This window comes from Vicugna pacos, chromosome 25 (genome assembly GCF_048564905.1).
Source record: "Vicugna pacos chromosome 25, VicPac4, whole genome shotgun sequence".
NCBI lineage: Eukaryota > Metazoa > Chordata > Mammalia > Artiodactyla > Camelidae > Vicugna > Vicugna pacos.
This window is the reverse complement of record NC_133011.1, coordinates 29,348,104-29,369,427: the sequence shown is the minus strand read 5'-3', so window position 1 is coordinate 29,369,427 and position 21,324 is coordinate 29,348,104.

Genomic DNA, 21,324 nt, shown 5'->3' with positions numbered 1-21,324 from the left:
CAGCTACTCTGAGCTTGTGTCTGAGCTCTTTCCGACAAATCGGGGGAAAGAGAAATGCCTCCGGGGACGGTGGATCCTGACAGCCTGTTTCAGTCTGATATTTAATGATGGCTTTCATTGGCTTCAGATTCTTAACGAAGCCACCGCACGTTTTGTGCAGACCACTCCACCCACTGCCCTGCAGAAGAGAATTCTGTCAACTCAAGATCACGTGGCACTTTCAATCTTTTCAGGAGCTCTGTTGGGCTGTCAGTCCCCTCTCGAAATAACACGTGATATGTGAGCTTTGTAATTATTACTCAGTAAGAATTTATTGGATATCTCATTTCAAACCATGGGTGTATGGGGAAAAGGTAACCAAAATAGTTATAGAGATGGGGAAAGATTGTGATCCCACTAACCTAGAAGACGTGAGAGCCCGTCTGATGTAAAGTTTACCCACTTTTTTCCTTTTTTAAATTGAATTATAATTGATTTACAATATTGTGTCAGTTTGAGGTGTAAAGTGATTCAGTCATATATATATATATATATAATTCAGTTTATTTTACATTGTAGATTAGTACAAGACACTGACTACAGGTCCCTGCACTGTATAGTAAATCCTTGTTGCTTACCTATTTTATGTATGGTAATTTCTATCTGTTCATTCCATACTCCTAATTTATCCCTCCCCCTGCTCCCTTTCCGTCTTTGGTAAACGTAAGTTTGTTTTCTATGTCTGTGAGTCTGTTTCTGTTTTGTATACAGATTTATTTGTATTATTTTTTAGATTCCACATGTAAATGATATCATGTAATATTTGTCTTTCTCTGTCTGACTTACTTTATTCAGTATAATATTCTCTGAGTCCATCCATGTTGCTGCAAATGGCAATATTTCATACTTCTTAATGACTAATATTTTATATATATATATATATATATATATATATATATATACATATATATATATACACACCACATCTTCTTTATTCATTCATCCGTTGATGGACACTTAGGTCGCATCCATATCTTGGTGCTGGCTTGCGTGTATCTTTTAAATTTTATATTCTTAATAACTCCTTTCTTTTGTTTCTAATCTCTTTATGCCTTTGTGGGTCTTCCTCATGGTCTACCAACATTTTCTTCTTCTCTCCCTGCTAAATGCAGACGTAAGAAGAAAGTCTCACCATTTCCATGCATCAGTGGGAAGAGACTGTGTTTTTGAGTAGTGTTACCCTGATTTCCTGTTTCTGTGTTGAAGATGCTGGAACGCAGCTACCTGCTGACATAGCCCACTAAAAAGGATGGTGAGAGTAATGGCTATCACTCACATTGCTGAAAGTACATTATATACGTGAACTTGTAATGAAAACTTGTAATGACTCTCTGAGACAGAGATTATTATTACCCTCATTGTATAGATGAGAAAATGAGATAGACATACAGAGCTTGATTTATTCAAAGTCACGTGGACAGTAAGTGGCACAGCTGGGATTTGAACCCTGCCAGCCGATACCCCACATCACCTTTTGTTAGGTGGGATTATTGTACCAGCAAGGCCACCAATGACCCAGCCCATATTTGGCGACCCAGTCTGAGCCTCTGTGGCTGTTCTTTTGGTCACATGATACGCACTGTCAAGCACACTGTGAAATGTTTCCAAATTAGAGTCCTTCCCTGTTCTCTGTCTGACAGCCTGGTGTCAACACTCCCCAGCTCCAGGAATAGCTCTTGGAAAGTTCTTGTAGCAATTGTGAAAACATTCTCTTCCTCCCTCTTCTACTGGCTGGTTTCCAAGGCTTGGGCTATGGGTTTGGGAGTCTACACAGTGTGAACCTGCAGGATAAGACACAACTTGGAGTCACAATGGCGGGCTACACTTTGGCAGATGGTCCTGGTTGGGGGCGGAGCCATCCTGCCTGTAACCCTCCAGACTTGCCTCCTGCAGAGAGGATGCAGGTAGTTAGACAACATCTTTTGCCAAATATTCAGACAAACTGCTGGTACCAAAGTCAGCAATATTATCCAGAGTGGAAGCTGAAATCCTTGTGCAGGGTGCCCTACCAAGGAAGACTTCTGAGCTTTGAAGTCAGGCAGACATGATCTCCTCCCAGCACTGCCCTCTTATTAACTGTGTTCACTTAGGGCAGTGATATAACCTGTAGGGCCTCAGTTTCCTCACCTGTAAAATAGGAGATTAGCTTTCTTACAGGATTTTTTTTTAAAGCTCATGTCAGCTATCCTACATTAAGCACCCAGCTGAGAGCCTATTGTCTATTGAGTAATAAACGCCCCTTGCCCTCTCTTTGATAATCTCTGTCTGTCCGCTCTTCCTACACTCAGACCAATAGCCCTTCCTACCATTAGGATGCTTGTCCACATAGAAACTACCTCCTGCGAAATAAGATCTAGATACACACATGTCAGGTTCATCCACGTCTACAGGCATTGCTTCTGTGCCTGGGAAAGGCAGTAGCTTCTGGGAGGTGCTTGTGGGTGACTGTACAATGGGAGACATTGTCACCTCGTGCACAGAGAGTTTCTTCTTCTCTGATCCAGTCACATGTGAGGGTTAAAAAAAAAAACTTGGCAGGAAATGGGTGTTGTGGAAATGATGCGAATTGTGTAAATAAGTGATTTCTGTGCTTTCCCCACTTGGAATGCTGCCCCCCACCCCCCGTGGTAGGGAATCGTGTGAGTTAAACATACGTTGTAATTTGACTTGTCTTGTGTGTCGACTCTGTGTCCACCTTGCAGATTTGACCAGTGCTGCCCATCAGGAATGCAACATGGGCCACACACACAATTTTAGATTTTCTAGTAGCTTCATATTAAAAAAAAAGTGAAAAGAAATAGGTAAAATTAATTTTACTAATATGTTTAATTGAACCCAATGTATTAAAAGTCAGTTCAACTGGTAATCAGTGTGAAAAAATGATTGCTGTGACATTTCACATGCTTTTTTCATCTGAAGTCTTCAAACTACAGTGCATACTTCACAGCACATCTCAGCTTCGACCAGCCTCATTCTAGGTGCTCACAACCACCTGTGGCAGGTGGCTTCTGTGTTGGACAGTGGAGAGTTGGGTGCTGAGTTCCCTAAGGGGAGGGACAGGTCTTTTACTCCTCTTTATCTCTCAGTTCTGCTCATGTTTGTGCCTGGGGCATGCCTTACGCCTGCTCAGTAGTCAATGCTTCTGTTGCATGGATTTGAGCTCCATTTTCACACTTGTACTCGAGCCAGCTTACCTTGGTCTTCTTTTCTCGCCACTGCTTCATCGAATGACGCTCTTCATCTCTTCAAGGTTTCCCACATGCTCTCTCTTTTCACCTTGAACCACTAGTTGGCACCTTCTCAGTGTTGGAATCAGCGAGACACTTGCTCATGAGGCACCAGGTAACAGTGCAACTCAATGCTGGTGTGGCTTCCAGGCCTCCTGCCGGACTGCCTTTGGTCCCAGACACCCCGGCAGATGCTGAGCGGTTGGAACTGGTTAAAAGGAGGGCAGTCGAGAGTGATGAAAGGTTTGGGGAGGTGGGTTTAAGTGAGGAGGTTGAGAAAGATGGCCCTGGTAAATACACAGAGAAGGCTGAGCCAGGCGAGGGGTTCAGACTGCAGCAGACACGGGGAAGGGTGCCCCGAAGGGAACAAGGACCGATTATTCTCATTAGCCGGGAAGCAGGGGCTTGACCTCCAACAGGACCAGGGAGATTGTGAAGGAGACAAAATTCAGCTGTTCCATGGTAGTGAAGGCATCAAACAAACTTCTGTTCAAACTCTACTCTGTCCACCACAAACTCTGTGACCCCGAATAAGTTACTTATATATCTGGCCTTTGTTTCCTCCATCTCTAAAATGGGAATGAAGCTTCAACCTTAAAAGTTATCTTGAGTATGAAATGGTATAGAATAGACATAATCCCTAAGGCTGAACTTGGTCCACATTAAAGATGTGAAAAAATAAATGATTTTCTCTTTCAGTCCCTTAGAATTCCACAAGGGTAGGTGCCCTGTGGCGGGCAGCAGCAGTTAGGGACTCTCACACCCTAACCAGTCCCATAGTCAGACAGCTTGTGGAACTTATGGAGAGAAGGAGGTTTTTGGATGTCTTTGCTAGTCTCAGAAAACAGCTAAAGCATTTTCAAAATTAGAACACGTTTCATTTGTTAAGTGCTCTAAGAACCGGCAAGGCAAGACAGTACGAGGAAGTTCAAAAACAAGAGAAAGCAATTCTGGCTGGGAAGACACAGGAAGAAGGAAGGAAACTTACCGTATTGGAGGTTAATTCTATACCACGCACTTTCTCATATGCTATTTAGTTCTGAATAACAGCTAGAGTTAATTCCTCCCACCTGTTATTTTTAATAGATAAAAAAACAGACTCAGAAAGGATATATAACCTGCCCACAGTTCAAAAAATGGTTATCAGGGTCCAAATTCAGGTCTGATGCTAGTGTTCAACGCTAATCTGTCCCGTTTCCGGTGGGGTTAACAAATACAATCACGTGTCTGCCACACAGGAGACCCCAACAAGGAAACGAAGGGGATTTAATCCACTTTAAGAAGGGAATCTTTCTTTCTTATTTCTACCCCTCTTCCCAACTCTTTGGCTGGCTTTGTAATTCTCATGAAATCAGACTGTCTGGTTTCAGTGTTTCCCAAATGTCTGGGGAGAATTCTACTAATGGTCTGAGATTGTGAGAAAGTTACTCTTTTTAAAAATTCTGTTTCTATCCTTCTGGAGAGATTCTCAGATTGGTGTTCTCCTTAAAACCTTTCCAACACTTGCTCCATTCTTTCCAAAGGAAGAAAGTAGAGGCCCAGGAACAGAGCTTCAGGCGAGCCAGGTTATCTACCTGTAATTTAATAACATTGTTGTATTTCCTATTTAGAGCAACTGATACTGACTTTCCATTTGTGGAAATGGTATCGTTTCTTTATATGGTAAATTAAGACAAAAGAGGCTCAATTAAATACGTGAAGTCAATGCTAGTATGTGTAGGTCACAGACCCATCAAAATTGGAAAGGTGTTTCAGACACGTCTGAAGGTTCGGAAACACGGATCCAGGTCCACATCGTCTTTTTATGGCAGAGGTTGGAGTGTCAGTGAGATGTTCTTGTTCGCCTCCGAACATCACACTGGAGCAAGATCCGCCCTGGGCTTTGGAGACTTGGGTGATAACTTCTGCCCCATCACAGTCAGGTGTCTTTGAGCAAGTCACTCACCTTCTCAGAGCCTTAATTTCTGCCGAGTTACATTGATCTCTGGAGCCCTTCAGTAGTTCTAAACTTTGATACCCCACTGTTTTCTTGTACTTTGATGTCAAGAATTCCAGTGAAGGGCTCCACGCTCCGGGTTTGCTGGTGGTGGAGGGAAAGAGGAAGTTTACCACTTATTCACCCTCATCGGCACTTTTCCTTGCCTGAGTGGCTGGTTTAAGTGCCCCACAGAATGGGTTGGGGGGCAGCTCTTTTGAATTAATAGACCACTAACTCCTTCGGGTCATGGTGTGGGACTTAACCCCTCAGACAGTAACTTTGCTCAGGGTGGTTCTACACTTGATGTCTGGTTTTAGTTTACTGATCGCTTCAGCTCTCTCAGTGACTTCCAGAATACACAGTGTTGGTCCCTTTTGGCCTGAAAATGGATGTTGAGTTGTGAATACTATTTGGTAAAAATAGTACTATTTAGTGCTAAAAATACTATTTCAAATTCTTTTCAGTATTTAAGCAAGGCTCATTAGGAAACTTAATTCTATCTTTTTAGTCTCGGACCCGCAGTTGGAGTAACACCCTGTATCACCGCAGCCTTGTAGAGCAGGGGCTGCACACTTTCCTCTACAGAGAAAGCTGGCAAGTATTTAGGCTTTGCAGATGTACGGTCTCTGTGGCATGACTCAGTTCCAGTATGGTGGTGCGGCAGCCACAGGCAACATGTTTGAATGAGTGACCACGACAGTGTTCCAGTACAACTTTACGAATTCAGCTGGCCTGCTGGGTTTGGCCCAGGGGCCATCGTGTGCCGACCCCTGCTCTAGAATGTATTCATTTTTCTACCCTTTACCCTATGCCACATGTATACACGCACAAACATGGACACCCTCAAATGACTTTGTTTAAGAAGCAAGGTAGCCTCGTTGTTAAGGAGGACTTGGACTGGGACAAGACCCTTCTGTGTCCTTGACCCCATCTCCTGTGAATCATAAAATGGATAAAAAAAAAATACATGCATACTTTTCAGGATTCTTAGGAAAATTAAATAAGATATAAATGTGTCGTGCCTGATAAGAGGTAAGTCTCAGCAAATACTATGTTTCTAACTCCAATCCCCATTGTGCTTTTCCAACATAATATTAAACCAGAGCGATAGCCTCTCCTTCCCTCGGTCACATTCACCGAGTCCTTCCAGGCCTGCTCCCTCCACCCCCACACGAGCACGGGTCGCGCAGACCCAGTTTCCTTAGGTGTGATGTGCGGCTGGTTTTGGCTTTCTGGCCAGCTGGGCTCCTCTGAGTCTTGGGTGTGGAGAAAAATCAAGCAGCCTCTTCCAGGAATTCAGTGGAAAAGAATTTCTAGGCAGACCGCCCAAGAGCTACACTGTGTTCTTAGAAAGCAGCTGTTGTATCTGTTAAGAGCTGACTCTGTGAGGCTGTTGGCAGGAGCTGTTCTTTGAGGACTGACCCCGAGACTTAGCACTCTGAAGGCTGTGAATGACCACACTGCCACTAGCTTCGTGACCAAAGCCCAATGCCACCACCGAAACAGTCCTGGGAGGGTGCCGTGCCGCAGAGATCTGGCAACTGTCCTGACATCTTCTTCTTCTTTTTTTTTTTTTTTAACATTTTTTAATTGAGTTATAGTCATTTTACAACGTTGTGTCAAATTCCAGTGTAGAGCACAGTTTTTCAGTTATACATGAACATACATATATTCATTGTCACATTTTTTTTCTCCGTGAGCTACCACAAGATCTTGTATATATTTCCCTGTGCTAAACGGTATAATCTTGTTTATCTATTCTACATTGTCCTGGCATCTTCTACCTGCTCCCTGCAGACTGAGGACCTACCAGCCCTGCCCAATCCAAGACTGAAAACACTGGAAAAGGGACAGAGGGAGACAGGACTTCGGCAGGTGAGTCTGGCTTCCTCCCTGGGTTCTGTGACAAAAAGACCCCGTGTAAGCCAAGTTGAGGTCCGTTCCCACCTTGCTGTTAGTACAAGACCTCCACTAAGCTCGCTACCTTGGCGTCATTGGAAGTTAGAGCTGAAAGGCCTTTGCAAATACCTTAGTTTAATTCCTTTGTTTTCTACCATAGGCAGCTGAGACCCAGGGAGCGTATGACACTTGCCTAAAACCATGTAGCTTCCTTGCTAAAGTCAGGTCTCCTAAACTTCTCAGCTTGGGGCCACTGTCACAGTGAGATATTTGAATTCTTCCTTGAGAACTCATAAAGGTTAAGTATTGAGTAACTTAGAAGGAATGTTTCTTCTCTCTTACTTCATAATCCAAATTATCTGCCAGGCCCTGATCTGCATATGTTTATATACAGAGATGTGTATATATAATTTATTTTATTCATTAACTTATTGGTTATCCATTTTATAATGTTGAGTGCCTTCTATGTTTCAAATGCTGTAATTGGGATCCTTGTGTTGTGTGCGTGTGTGTCCTGTGCACGTGTATTGGGGAGAGTCTGGTACAATAGCAAGCAATTTATCATTTGGTTTCTGCAGGTTAGAAATTTGGGGAAGACTCAGCTGAACAGATCTCATGTGTGATCTCCCACTGGATTGCAATCAAATGTTGGCTGGAGCTTCGTTCTTCTGAAGTCTTAACTGGGGCTGGAGGAACCTTGTCCGAGTTGGCACTCTCCCAGGGCTGGCAGGTTGGTGCTGGTTGTTGGCCAGGGGCTGTAGTGCCTCTCCACAAGGATGCTTGAGTGTCCTCGCAGCATGGTGGCCAGCTTTCCCAGAGCGAGCCATTCATGAGCCTAAGGCAGAAGCCTCAATGCCTTTGATGAGCTAACCCTGGGAGTCATACCTTCACTGCTGCCATCCTTTATTGGGCTGGCCATGAATCAATGTGGGAGGTGCTACAGAAGAGCATGGGTACCAGTGGGTGAGGGTCATTGGGGGCCATATTGTAGGATGGTCTCCATGTATTCTAAGTGGGAAATGTATGGATAATTATAATTCTCTGTGTTAAATACCATGAAAGAGGAAATATAGAGCTTAAGAGAGCAACTGATAAGTATAAACAATCTTCTCTTGAGGTTTGGAGGGCCCTGACAGTAGTGGTTCTGTTAAAGATATTTTGGAAAAAATAATATTTGAGCTGAGGCGTGATGGCTGAATAGTAATAGGACAGGCTTGGGAGTGAGCATGTGGGAAGAGTGTCCAGGCAGAGGGAAGAACATTCTTTTGGTTGCAGCTTGAATGACATTGCCTCCAAAACTCTAGTCCCAGGAGACGTAGGACCGAAAAAGAGTCCTGTGCTTAAATAAGTTGGAAGAATGCACCATACATCAGCCCTTGTGAAAGAGTGACAGTTCTCACGAATACACATAAAGTTTGAGAAATTTTGCACTAAAGATACGTTTTAAGAGTTTTACCCTAAACTTATCTGAACATGGGAAAATGTAAAGTTCTGTGGAGCACATTTTGGGAAAAGTATTTTAAGACAAACAAGTTAGTGCTTTCAGTTGTCACCATATCCTTCTCAATAATTTAGAGTGCCAGGGGAGAAGTCATGTGTGTTTCCTTTAAGTTTTCTTACTTGAAGAGTAGGGAGCAGATAAGTCATTTATTTGTATCCTGTATTCATGAACACTCTTTTGACTATCAGAGATGAAATCTGACTCAAAAAGGCTTAAGTCAAAAATGGGGAATTATTAGATCACATAATGAAAAGGTCAAGGGTAGATGTTCAGGCTCACCTGGATCAAGGTATTCCAACCAGAGCATCAGGAATCTGCATCGACCTTACCCTCAGCCAGAATCTCCCCATTTTTTAAAAACATTTTTTATTGATTTATAATCATTTTACAATGTTGGGTCAAATTCCAGTGTAGAGCACAATTTTTCAATTATACATGAACATATATATATTCATTGTCACATTCCTTTCTCTGTGAGCTACCATAGGATCTTGTATATATTTCCCTGTGCTATACAGTATAATCTTGTTTATCTGTTCTACAATTTTGAAATCCCAGTCTATCTCTTCCCACCCCCACTCCCTTGGCAACCACAAGTCTGTATTCTATGTCTACATAATCTCCCCATTTGATGGCTAAGTCTACCAGCAACCAGCAACTCCAGGTCACCATATGCCAGCTGAGTAACCAGGGGCAAAAATGACGTCTGAGTGTTCTAGCAAAAGATTACGATGGATATTAATGACCTGGCATAGGTCATAGGCAAAGAGTATACAGTGTCACACTGTATGATCTGGGAGAGGTAACATTGTTTGGAGCCAAGAGGTTGAGGGTAGCTCTGTCAAAAACCACATGTATATAGAGAGAGGGAGAGAGGAGGCGTTTTTCAAACGGTAGAGAGGAATCTTTGGAGGAAGGGATCCAGGGAAGTAAAAAACAAAACATGTTTATTCTCATCCCCACTTACTAATTGATCCCCTATTAAGTGTCGGTTTCTTAGCTATGCACAGAGGATGGGAAGATTGATGTTAATCCCTTCTTCAAAGGGCATGGAGTCATGGATACCAAAGAGTCCCCCAGGCTGGGTCACTAACTTCATTTCTACACCCAGCCTTTCAATCCAAGAGTTTCAACTCACACCTCGGAGAAGCTACAAATGGCCACCTACCTGTCTCACATATAGACAAAATGACAAGGGTCTTTCTTGCAGGTGTCAAGGTCTCCTATAATTACAATGCCGTGCTCTAACAAGGGCTGTGCCAAGGGCAGAGAGAAAGGGGCAATGCTAGACCAGTGGTTCTCACCTTTCTCTAGGTAACACACTCACTTAGGGAGATTAAAAAGTTATAAATGCCAGGGTCCTACCTTCATAGATTTTGATTAATTTGGCCTGAGATGAAGTTGCTGGACATGGGTCTTTAAAAAATTCTCTCAGGCTGTTGTAGTGTGCAGCCAGAATGGAGAACCACTGCTCTAAATAGACAATCAGCTGCCTGAGAGCTGCTTGAAGGTGTGTTTCTCGTATGCCTCCTAGCACCTAGAACAATGTCTGGCACAGAGTAAGTGCTCAAGAATTTTTTTTTAATGAGTGAATGGATGAGAGGCTTATCCAAGCAAGAATCAGGGGCAAACCTTGGCTTCCCCCCTCCTCCTACGCCCTGTGCATCCTGATAATCAAGGGGCGAGTTTTCTTTGAAGGGAATAGTATACCTTCAAAGTGCGGTGTGTCGGAATCTTGTGACTTCTCACAGCGCCGTGGTGAGGAAGGTTTCCCCTTTCTCCCACTTAACTAACAGGGCACTCAATCAGACAGCACACAAATGACTTGCCTCAGGGCCTCAGAGAGGAATAATGATAGGTTTGTGGGGTCTCTGATGTAATTAGGAGCAAGCTGATGGAAAGAGATTAAGGCTGCAATTTGGAAGCATGAAAGGTTAACATGGGCTAGATGTCTTGGACCTGAATTTGATTTCTGAGACAGCTGACCAGCACTCAGCGCACATTAACTCCAATTCAGAATTGCTATTTGCATTGATGCTGCCTGAGGCTCCTGTCAGGACCAGTCAGCCACCCCCACCCCAGCTGTTTGTCAGGAGCATCCAGTGAAATGCAGGTTACTCCAGTGCTTTCGAGATTCACAGAAGCCACTGGATCAGCAGCCCTCATTTCGTGAACTGTTGGGTTCAGAACTAGGTTTTTATTACATTATTCGTGAGAGGATGGCTGTGGGTCCCAGGACCCATAGGCACAGCGGAAAGTGCTGGTTCCCAAGCCGAGAGGAGCGATGCTCCTGTTCACCCGTCTCTCCTGGACCGCTTAGATCCTTGGTGATTAACCATCTCTCTCTTCCCAAGGCACTTGTTCTAACGGGCTATGGAGCTAAGCTGTCTGGTTTGTGCCCCAGGTCCATCTCTAGCTATCTGATCTTTGGCAGTTCCCTGTACCTCTGAGTCTCAGTTTTCTCATCTGTCAAATGGGAACAAAATAGTAACTACCTTATAGGTTTGCTGTGAAGGTTAAATGAATGATTCTACACACACACACACACACACACACATGAGTATCTATTCTAAGGTACATCTTGATCTGATTCCCATCATTAGCTCATTTGTGCCCCACCTCTGTCCCGTGTTCATACCTGCTAATACCTTCTTGCCTAAGACTCTAAGATTGGGTTCCATTCCTGGCCATACAACTCCTGGCTACATGCTTACATCCATTCCTCCATGACAGCTTGACAACTGCTTTAAAGAAGTGGAAACTGAAACTGCCAGAGGATGGCTGTTTAACTCAAAGGGATGCGTCTGGTACTTGGAAGTCCTTAAGATCCTTTCCAACTCTGAGGTTCTATATTAGAAGAGTGAAAAATAGATAACACTTGTCATTTCAAAAAATTCAGTTTAAAATGGGATATAATTGTGTACAGTTGTAGAATACTTACACATTTTTTTTCTCATTTGGTCCTCGAGTGTAGCAGGCATTTATAGTCCCATATCATAGATGAAGAAGACTGAATCCTAGAAACATTCGCTGATTTACTTAAGGTCAACAGAAGTAGAAAGTGATGAGACCTCAGCCTGTAAGTACAGATCCTGTTTCCAAAGTTCATTCTCCACTGTTTTTTATATGGGAACATTTGAAGAGAAGGAGGGCAAGAGATAACTTGGGAGGGGATGGGGTGGTCCACTTCATGACTTCGCTAAAATGTAAGATAATCTTTCAAATAGCGAGTCATTTCTCCAGAATTGACGCCAGGTAAGCATTACATTTAAAAGTGGAGAAAAGTCTCCATAGCTTGAGGCTGGAAGGGCTTGCTTACAGAAAAAATTTCTCCTTTAATTACGCCATTACAGGGAAAAAAAAAGGCTAAGCATATATTATTACACTTCTACCTGTACTGGCAATTAAGATGGTAATCTGGATGACTGCTAGAGCTTGTAATGAGATTATACCCCCTATTAAAGGCATGAGCCAGTGGTGTAATAAAGAACGTTGCTACTTAGTATGCTCTTGGTTTTGGGGGGGGGGTGCTAAAAGGCACTGAAAGGCAACTTAAGTTGAAAGAGTCACACCAGAACTAACATTAGGGTGCTTGCAAGGTTCAAAGTACTTAGAGTTAAAACCTTGCTTTTTGGTATTTTGTATATGATTTTTTTCCCAATTCAGCTGCGCCACATTTGGAAACTTTTACTGTCTGGTTTTTCTTTTTCTCTTTTTGTTAGCGTATTCCTGAAAGGAAGTACTATAATTTTTAAAAATAATCACTGGAACCAGTAGAGAAATGTGCTCCCCTTTGATGCGTCGGAAGGTGCTTGGTCAAACCTCTAAGCGCCACTGCCATGAAAGATCTCTTTGTTCCTATAATTGTCCAGGTTTATTTTCATCTTTTTAGCATGTCAAATATTATTTTTGATTTTTTTTAACCTAAAGATGGCCAATTGTTATAAAAATATACTGGTCTCAAAGCTTCGTTGAGATTGCTCTCCTGTCTGGAAATCTCTTCTTATTTTGTGTTTGACTTTCCTATACAATGTCCACAGTGAGGACTCTTTGGGGAACAAAGGACAATAAACCTGTCTCAAACAGGCTGGCTGAAGGTTTTTAAAAAGGTTTTTTTCTCTTTAGATCTCACATAATGGTGAACTCTTGGGGTGCAACCAGTCTGAATGATCGCTCTGTACAAGGGTTCTCTTGAAAAGGTCTTCGGGTTTCTCTCTCTCTCTTCCTCTCTCTCCCCTTTTCCCTCTTTCTTGCTCTCCTTCTCTCTCAATCTGTCTCTCTCTGAATTTCTAATCTCTCTTTCTTTCTCTTTGTCTCCATCTCTCCCTCTCTCCCTCTCCCTACCCGCTCCACTTGGCTTTCCTCTGTGTCGCCTTCATTCCCTATGCTGTGGCTGGATGCCCTCCGGGTGCTCCACACTTAACTTTCTGCTGCCACCACACCTGTTGCCCAGAAAGAGTGCAAATCTTCCTTATGATTCCTGCACAAATTCTGATGAGAACCCTTCTATGCCTGGTTTGGAGTCTGTGCCCACTTCATGGTCATGCTCTGAGACTCTTCCCTGTGCAGATCTGGGCCACAGGACCACCCTTGGAGCAGGAGAGTGGAGCTAGTCTCACTTGAATCATATGGACGGAGAGGAATAAGTGGTTCTCCAAAGGCAGGCACGATGCTACTAGACAAGGTGAGAAGATGCGGAGGCAGTCAGTTACTAAAGATGTCCTCTGGAGTAGCTGCCCAGCATCTCCCTGGCTGCTGCCTTGACGGGCTCACCACCTCCTGCAGAATATCCATGTTAATTTTTGGATAGCGTGAATCTCTGAAAATTCTTCCTGCCATCCAAGCAAAATTTTTCTGAACTTCCAACCCTGGTCCTAGAATTAATTTTTGATACTAGAACAAACCCAATACTTTTTTTTCATGGAATAAAGTGCTTTATACATGGAAATAACAGGCTTGCCTCCCTCAAGTCTTCTTTCCCAAGCCAAACTTCCCATGTTTTTTCAACCCCTTTTCAGGTTTTAAACTGGAGTTACCTGGATGTCTTCCTTTCCCCAGGATTTAGCCTATTTGTCCAATCACCGAGTTCTCAAGATTCTCCCTTCTGACTGATTCTCAACATCCCCCTCCTCTCCATTTCTGTCACTACGGCTTCATCCAGGATCCTACCACTGCTGCCATCAGGGTCCTCTTTCTAGAAACATAACTCTATGGAGACCCAGCACAGCACTCCTAACTCAGAGGTCACCTCTTTATATTTTATTTGATGCTTCCATAAATCTTTGTTACACAACACAGTCCTGCTATTCAATACAGCCCTTCATGTTTGGTGAAACTGTATGTTACATACACATTTGCTCCCTTCACTAGAAACTCAGTTTCTAAAGGGAAGAGTCAGTGTCCCATCCAGCTCTGTGTCCACAGGCATGGAACACTGCAGGTGCCCAGTCACGTTTCTTGGATTATTGGAGAATGGAGTGGACCTAGTTTGCTGGTCCCTCCCCATTCTGGCTACTCTCCGTTGCCCCTGTTACCCTTGAAATGAGATTCCCAGAACTGAATCCAACATTCCTGGTGTGCTGTGATAAGTATAGCACACAGTCCAATGATCACCTCCCTCTTTCTGGATTCTTTGCTTTTAATAAAACAGCTTGAGACCAGATTAGTGTTTCTGTTAGACTCATCATGTAGTTGTCTTCAACTGAGATGATTCTAAGCTCAAACCTTAGGTGTCTTCCTTCCTCCCCGTGTGCTCCAGCTTTCCTACTTTTTTTGCATGGCTGATCCCTGGTTGTTTCAGACTAGTGGGTTTGTAGAACCCACTATCTTATTTTTCTAGGGGAAAAAATGAGACTGAGAGATAAGAGAAAATTTTAACTTTGGAAGTAGACTGTTTTCCGTAACTTGTAACTTTATCTGTCTTTGTAGAGTGGTCTTCAGTGATTTTATGTTATTCTTTTATTTAAACCTAACTCCTTCTTATCCTAAAATGGTGGTTCCCAACTGTGTCTGTGTGTGGCAGGGGTGGGGGGTGCAATTTTGTCCCCCAGGGACATTTGGAAATGTTTGGGGAGAGTTTTGATTGTCACAATATGTGTATGGGGGGGTGTGCTATTGACTTCTAGTGGCCATCAAATATTTCTGTGACAGCAGTATGTACCAATTCTTATAATAATTCAGCAAAAGGTACCCAACCTAGCCAGGGGTGTTAGGAAGAATTCTTGTAGGAAGTGACATTTGAATTGAATCTTGGCAAGGCGAAGAAGGAGCAAGAGAAGACTCTGGAAAAAGAAAACTATGCAATCAGAGACGAGGAGGAATGGGATGCAGAAGACAGTTAGCACTTCCTGGTCCCTTAAAGACAAGAACAAAAGCTTGGTTCAAAGACAGGCCATCCCTTGGCTCATCAGTTCCCTTAGGGAATTTGGATCCCTTCGTATATGCGCTTCTGAGGGAGGACATTCCCGTTACTTTTAGAGGGTTCAGGATTCTCAAGAACTTTCTCTTTTTGTCCATCAGACCCAGCCAACAGTTACTGAACAGCTTCTATGAGCCAGATACTTTGCTAGCTGTCAAATCCATTACCTCATTGGACTTTCATAACAACATTTTGAGCTATGTCTTGACTTAGAGACAGCTAGGTATCCTCCAAGTTCCAATCCCCACTTTTTATACAATGGCACCCCTCCATCCTGTCCACAATAGTACTACATTTTCCAGACCCCTCTGCAGGTGCTTATGGCCACATGACTAAGTGCTGGCCAATGGGATGTGAGTGGAGTGTTGTCTAGAAGCTTCCAGAAACTTCCTCTAATAAAGATCTGGTGTAGATGCTTTGCTCCCTTTTCTTTATCCATTTATTTATGTTGGCTTTAATGTGGGTATGAAGGCTGGTGTTGGAGCAGCCTTCTTGGACTGTGAGGCAATCTTGGAACTAGAGGCTCATCTCATGGAAGCAAAACAAAGTAGAATGAACCTAGGCTTTGAAATCTCTGTGGAGAAGAGCTGCCCTTAGTCCTTGACTATCTACCCCTGGATCTTTCACAAGGTAGAGAAATAAACTTCTATCTTGTTTAGACCAATCTTATTTTTGTGTCTTTGTCACTTTCAGCTGAACTGATCATCTCCATATTACAGAGGAGAAAAGTGAGGCTCAGAGAAATCAAAGTATCTATCGACAGTGTCCATAGTAATAAATGTTTGAGACATAGGTATTCTGACTTGAAGACCAAAGCTCTTGTCACTATTCCAGACTGTTTCACTCGCTGTAAATTTTTTCCTATTTTGCTTTAATTAAATTATGATTGCCTGGGGCTGGCCTTCAACACAGTTTGACCCAGAAGTCCTTTAGTGCTGATCTGATTTAACTCTAATTTTCAGAAAATGGCTCTTGGGTTTCTTTACTTCAGAAATCAAGGAGCTGAAAGATTAATAGGGCAATAGGATAATGAACGTTCATTAGGGACCATGACAGTAAATTTCACTATCTTCATTTTGTAGTACAATCTATTGTTTATCCAATCATCTTTTAATTAATTAGCAATTAAGGTTACTAAGCATGTGAAGGTGCCCATTAATAAAGCTTGGCAAATTACTCTCGTGGTCTGAGGAAAGATGAATTTCAGTCATCTCTTTTTTGTTTTTTTCAGTCAAAATCAGTTACCTTTCCTATTTTAATTTGTTGTTCATTTTTGCCGGTGGTGCTCAATATAGCAAATAACCTGGACAAAGACTGAGGCCCGTGTCCTTGTCCTAGATTATGTTACAAACTTCTTTTGTGACCTTGGGTAATATGCTAAACTGAATTGCTAGCTAAGATGACACCCAAAATAACTGGGTAGTCAAATGAAATAAATTATTTTGTCCTATCTTAGGACAAAATTGTATTTACGTACAATCATGAGGACCTAAGAGTTTGTTCTCTTCAATGGCCTCATTTTGGAGAAACAAAATTAAACAAACAAAAAACACAAAGAAGAAAAACCAGGGTGTCAAGTAATTTAACTGGTTGGCCATCCAAATTGTCCTCTATTTTAGTTAAACTGCACAGACATAACTCTGTCTTCCACCTCGTTTAAATAAGCTTTAAAATGCATTCACTGCAGGCTAATGAAAGCAATGCACCATAACAAATGAGATTAAAGTGTGTTCCATGAGACCTCAGCAGGTGTCTATATGCAAAGTATACTGACCAAAGCACAGATCCTTCCTCTCAACCAGCTTTGATCAGCAATAAGGACCCTAATCCAGTTAGATTGTGTTAGTCATGATCCATTTCTGGTCTAGACAAGTTAGAGTCTCTGCCATTCTCTCTCTCTCTCATCTTCCTGTTTCAAGAGCAAGCCTTTCTCAATGTCTTGGCTTCTGTGACTTTCTCCAAATGGAAAAACCTTCCCCACTTGCCCAATCCCAGTATGACTCCTACTCTGAGGATCTCTGGCCTCATCTCTGCAAGAGGGTTTCATCTTTTTGTCAGTGCCTTTTGAGAATTCAGTAGGTACTGGATAAACATTTACAGATGAAATAAATAGAAAGCAGGTGGCTGTGTAATTCTAAACTTTTACTCACTTTTTTTGGCTCTGGGCATGGTCAGAGTGTGTCTACTGACACTGGACAGGGATTCTATGGCTAGAATGGAATCAAGACAGATTGGCTAGATAATACCAGTTGGTTATATAGTGAATGGTATATTGAAAACTTACGTCCCTACAAAACCTGCCCACAATGTTTATAGCAGCTTTATTCGTTACTGCTAAGACTTGGAGGCAACTAAGATGTCCTTCAATAGATGAATGGATAAAAAATAGTACTACCAGACAATGGGATATTATTCAGTACTATTAAGCAATGAGCTATCAAGTCACAAAAAGATGCTAAGGGAAGGCAGCCAATCTGAAAAGGCTTCATACTAAGTATTCTAGCTCTGTGACTTTCTGGAAAAAGCAAAAGCATGAAGGCAGTACAAAGATCAGTGGTTGCCAGGGGCTTGGAGGAGGGAGGATGAATAGGTGGAACACAGAGGAATTTTAGGGCAGTGAAACTGTCTAGTAAGATACTATAATGATGGATACATGTCATTACACATTTTCCAAAACTATTGAATGAACAATGCTAAGTTAGAGTGAACCTTAATGTCAACTACGGACTTTGAGTGACAATGTTGTGTCAGTGCAGGTTCACAGACTGTAACAAATGTACCACTCTGGTGCAGAAAGTTGATAGTGGGGGAGGCTGTGGGTGTGTGGGGCAGGGGTGTGTATGGGAACCCTCTGCACCTTCCACTCAGTTTTGCTGTGAACTTAAAGCTACTAAAAATTGTCTTTTTTTAAAAAGATAAGCAATGAACATTTTTGTACCTACAGTATTTCAGGTTTTGTGGTGAGCGCATTGCACACATTTTTTTCACTGATTCTTTCAGCAGCCTTGAGTAGTAGACTAAAGAACTCCTGCTCAGAACATTTAAGCAATTCGTTCAAGATCATAGAAAAATAAGCAGCAGAAGAGAGATGGGAATAACATGACTGTCAGGCTCTGAAGATCGTGTCTGTCTCTGTTCAATCACCAACCCCCCTCAAACCTATGAAGCTATGAAACAAACGCCCCTCAGCCTCCAGCCTGCTCCCCACCAGTGTGAGTCGGCTTCACGAGATGACAAGGTGCCCCCACTGTCCAGCATGACTCATGAACAGCAGCCGGAAACCGGTGCCTGAGAAGTCTTATAAAAATCAGTCTGGCTTTTTGCCGTCCTCATTACTGCACCCAGGATAATTACAACAGCCCTTTGTCTGTGGAAACTGACATCAAAGGTCCTGACAAAGGGGATCTCTGGTGGGAACTATGATTATCCTCGCTTTATGTCTGGAGAAACTGAGGAATGGATTTGTTAAGGGGCTTGTCCAAGGTCAGCTGGTGAGTCAGGGGACTGAGTCTGCATCTGTGGGACTCCCAGGCTGCACACAAGTCCTTGCACCATAATCCTGCTCTTGGCCCCAGACACCTGCCATGTTCATGAGACTAATATTACCATTCCCTGGATAAAAATTAAGGGATTAAATGGAGCCAAATGACAGCATCTGAATCATTGTGGGATCCACAGGAAAGAAGTTCTGTCTCTCTGGGAAATAGGTCACTAGACCTACTATTTTGCATAAGCTTCTGGAGTAGGGATCGTGGGAATGAAATCACACCAGCTCAAAAAATCCTTAACCACATCATCAGTGGCCATTTTTAGCTTCCAGAGAGAGTCAGCTTTCTAGTCATTTAGGAGTCCAAGACCACCCTGTCTTTGACTCACCTTTTGTATCTGAAACACACTGAGTTGCACACCACTGTGTAGACAAGAAGAGTCAGACGGGAAGAAACTTCAATGTGTTGGAAGATTGAGCTGGTTTTAGAGTCTGTTCATTACCCAGAGTTGTGTTTGAGATGGGGTAATATGACTTGCCTTGTGTGGAATTTGCATATCTAAACATTAATGAGGCATGTATATGTTGAGTGGTTTAATGTGTTAATTAATGCAGGATCTTAGAGTTTTGGTCCCAAGACAGGTTATACAATAGAAGCTTGTCTTTAAGACTCAAAGCTATAGAAAATACATTTGCTAAGATTCTCTTCCCAGCTGGGGAGGGAGACTGCCAGGAAAACGAATCTCATCGTGATGAGAAACTAGCCTCCTGTTGTCCTGGGCCAAGGGGTGAGAACAGGGCTGTCGTAGTCAATCCATGAGGTCTGAAGGCTTAAATGTCTCCATGAAAGGGAGCTGGAAAAGGCTAGACTGAATCATCCTGGATACGAGATCCCAGGTGGCAGTCAGTGCTCGCTGCTACCCACTAGTTACATGCCCTTTCATTCCCTCTGCCTGTGAAAGTCCACTCATCCCTCAGATGTCACCTCCTCTTTGAAGTCTTTGCTTTAAGGCAGAATTAGACACTCCCCCCTCCCACGCCCTTCTCAGCACTTTGTTCTTATCATTGTTGTGGTACCTGTCACGGTCCTGCATTGCCTGTTCAGGACATCTCTGTCTCTACCGTAAGACTATGAGCCGCTTGAGTAACACACCCTCTTTGGACCAGAGCATACGGAATCAGTAAATCTGTGTGTTACCGACTTGGCTGAACAGGAACCACATGGGAGATCCCTGGTGCTGTCCTTGGTCCTCGCCCAGCTTTGGCTCTACTCTGACCTCTGCCAGTCTTCTTTTTGGATTTTCCCATCACTGGTATCAACCAGGGTCTGTGCAAGGGCCCAATAGCACACACTAATTCTGTAACTGAGGAGAGTTCCAGAAAGGGACTATTTATGTAAATGTGTGAAAGAACATAGCGGCAGTCACCCTGTGCAGCAAGGGCTAGTGTTACCCCATGGCCTGAACAAGTGAGGTGTGGAGTGGTTTCAGGCCATGGAGAGAGAGCATCTCCAGACAGGAGCTGTGACCTTGATGTGAGGGATGCAGCCAGCACTTAACCCAATACCCTGACTTCCCTGTCTCCCTCCTTCTGATCTTGCTGCCTGGTAGCCAGAGGGATGGTGAGAGTGCACTGATGCAGCCCACACAGGTCAGCCTCCGGGGCTGAGAACAGGTAGAGGAGGAAGCAGAGTGGATGTGAAAGGGCACAGATGATCCCCAGCACATCACTGGGCACGTGCAGTCTCTCCTGTGACCCCTCTCCAGAGTCTATGCTCTGGGGAGCAATGGCAAGAATTCATCGCAGAGTTAGTTGGATAGACCTAGTCTAGGCATGCGTCCTCAGACGAATTACTTGAGAGTTACTGTCTGAGAGCCTCAGTTTCCTGCCCTGCAAAATGAGGATGGATATAAGTGTCTCGTAGGGTAAGTGTGAAGACTATATGAGAAAATACATGTAAAGCGCCCAGGACCGTGGCTGGCAGACATAGGGTGCTCACAGTTCATCGATTATTTCACGTACGACTTACTCTCTCCTTTTCTTTTTTTGCATTGTAAGTCATCCTGCAACGACTATCTCTGTGCAGACTTTTCCCCCTGTATTTTTCACTTTATTGTAGTGTATGGTGGATTTTATTCTGGAGAGAATGCTGTGGAATTGAACTTCTTAGGACTACAGACGAGCGTCACCAACACCAACATCCCCCTTCCCGTTTTCCCTCCTGTGTCAGAAGGACACAACCTCATTGGAATTGGACATGTTGGTTAGTCTAAGTGCAAATCTCATCTTCCTTTGGAAGGGAGTAGGTCACAAAAATCTTAGTCTTCACTCCTTGGATATCGCGCTGGGTTTTTTCCCCAAAGGCGAAGAGAACCCAACCTAAAATTTTGTTTTGAGGTCACAGAATTTAGGTGATTGCCCATTTTAATTGGTCTAAGCTTTTTTGCGATCTGTTGACTTTTTCACGTCCAAACCATTTGACACACACATGGTCAGAGGGGCAGGCGCTGTGTACGACTGTACACAGGGGCAGTTAATTTCACTGGTTTGCTCAAAGTAACACAGATGCTGAATTCTAGTGTTTAGCCTAGCATTCAGTTTTATTTCCCCTGCACTGTACTATGGCCGGCATGTAAAACTGTCAGAGATTATAAACCTATGCTTAATAAATATAGAATTAAATGAGTTTACCCAGCACTGAAAACTTTGGCATATACCTAACTTCAGGGAGTCCATAAATCATCCTGTAAACTGGTGATTCTTCCCTCTGAGGGC